This window comes from Pinus tabuliformis, chromosome 8 (assembly GCF_031772625.1).
Source record: "Pinus tabuliformis cultivar Carrire ecotype Pingquan chromosome 8, CPIR1, whole genome shotgun sequence".
Taxonomy (NCBI): Eukaryota; Viridiplantae; Streptophyta; class Pinopsida; order Pinales; family Pinaceae; genus Pinus; species Pinus tabuliformis.
Window position 1 is genome coordinate 1,056,781,646 of NC_142294.1, and position 2,394 is coordinate 1,056,784,039.

At 40.9% G+C, this 2,394-nt stretch overlaps 1 pseudogene; it reads left to right on the forward strand.

Moving 5' to 3' along the window:
* The first annotated feature begins 813 nt into the window (after positions 1–813).
* LOC149238981 (ubiquitin C-terminal hydrolase 12 pseudogene) lies at positions 814–2,193 on the forward strand (annotated as a pseudogene).
* Positions 2,194–2,394: the final 201 nt, after the last annotated feature.

A 2,394-nucleotide genomic window follows, 5' to 3' on the forward strand; every position in this document is an offset into this window, starting at 1 on the left:
CAATTTCATAAAATCGAAAAGGAAAACTTGCAGAACAGAGTTTGTATTAAAATTGAAAAGTGCCGAAGTTCAGTTGGTGTGCACAAATCGAAAGTCAAATCCCTATCATAAGAGACATTTCTGTGTTCTAACATCTCATTTTCACGCCAAATAACATCAGAGAACTGAAGGGAAAACATGGAGAAAGCAAATTCAATGTTGGAGGTCGAAATTGTGTTGAAACAGAGCTGCGCGGCGCATAGGAAGAAGGCGCGGTGCACATGGGCCGCGCGGCGCATTGGGCGCTCCTCCGCAGTGTAAATTAACACTGGCGCAACGCACTCACCAGGCGCGGCGCACTGGGAGTGCGTGCGGTGCACAGAGCCCCAAGGCCGAAATTCATCATCAATTCATCAAAAACTCAATTTGTTTCAGCTCAATTCTTCTCCAAGTAAGTCGACAGGGCCTGTTCAGTGATTTTATTCATGTATGATGTGTTTAGAAGCGAAGACATTGGAGTTTAAATGGTGAAAGACTTCGACCTGTTTTGGATATTCGAGTATCTGTGACAGGAGGTGTGCATTCTGATCTCGTGAAAAGGGTGCTTCGTTACATCCATCGTGCTGGACAGGAGCCAGAGGAAATCATTCACCAGATTTCTGAAGCAGTTGTGTATTTTCTGAAAGGATTTGCATCAAAATGGATTTGTAAGGCTGAGAATCGCCTTTGGACAGTGTGTGGTTGCAGATTGTTTCATTAGAATTTTTGTTTGATTTGGTTTATATGCATTTATGGTTGCCGCAATCAATGTTTCCCAAGGGGGCCATTGATGCAATGGAACCAACACAAAACGAGTCAGTGAGTATAGTAGAGAATCAGCCCACGAAGGAGCCCCCAGTATTCAAATTCACTTGGCCGATTGAGCATGTTTCCAGATTGAATGTAAAGAAGTGTTACTCAGATGTTTTCATAGTAGGGGGTTATAAATGGCGTGTCTTGATATTCCCCAAAGGAAACAACGTGGACCACTTATCCATTTACTTAGATGTGGCAGATTCCGCTACATTACCTTATGGTTGGAGCAGATATGCCTTTTTCAGTCTGGCTATTGTTAATCAGATTCATCACAAGTTCACTGTCAAGAAAGAAACACAACACCAGTTCAATGCCTGGGAGAGCGATTGGGGATACACATCATTCATGCCTTTACCTGATGTGTACGACCCCACAAAAGGATATTTGATAGACGATACTTTGATTGTGGAAGCAGGAGTCAGTGCACGAAGGGTACCTGATTATTGGGCGTATGATTCTAAAAAGCAGACGGGTTTTGTTGGGCTGAAGAATCAAGGGGCAACATGCTACATGAATTCTTTGCTTCAGACATTGTATCATATTCCTTACTTCAGAAAGGTTGTCTATCATATGCCCACAACTGAAAATGATATACCCTCAAAAAGTATTCCATTGGCTCTACAGAGCTTGTTTTATAAAGTCCAGCACAGTGACACCAGCGTTTCAACAAAAGACTTGACCAAATCATTCGGATGGGACACATATGATTCTTTCATGCAACATGATGTGCAGGAGCTAAACCGAGTACTCTGCGAGAAGTTAGAAGATAAAATGAAGGGCACAACTGTTGAGGATACAATAAAACATCTATTTGAAGGACATCATATGAACTACATCGAGTGCATAAATGTGGATTATAAATCTACAAGGAAGGAATCATTCTATGATCTACAGCTTGATGTTAAAGGCTGCCGAGATGTCTATGCTTCATTTGATAAGTATGTTGAAGTTGAACAACTTGATGGTGATAACAAATATCATGTAGAGCAGTATGGACTTCAGGAGGCAAGAAAAGGTGTTCTTTTCCTTGGTTTTCCTCTTGTACTACAACTTCAGTTGAAGCATTGAATATGATTTCATGCGAGACACAATGGTCAAGATAAATGATCGATATGAATTTCTACTTCACTTGACTTGGACAGAGACAATGGCAAATATCTCTCTCTAGATGCAGATAGAAGTGTGCGCAATTTATATACTCTTCATAGTGTTTTGGTTCACAGTGGAGGTGTGCAGGGTGGTCATTATTACGCTTTCATTAGACCAACTCTCTCAGACCAGTGGTACAAGTTTGATGATGAACGTGTCACAAAGGAAGAAGTAAAGAGAGCACTTGAGGAGCAATATCGTGGTGATTAGACTGGATTAGATGCATGCGTTTTTTTTTTGTCTAATCACAAGGCACCATACTATTAAAACAAAGTAACGGCAAAGGGAAGGCAAAAAGTCAGAAACCATAAAGCCTAAATTAAAACGCAAAATACTTACCACAGCAGAAAGATAGGAACAGATTGCCTATTTTTATCTTCAGTTGCAGTTCAAAGGAATTTACACCTACAA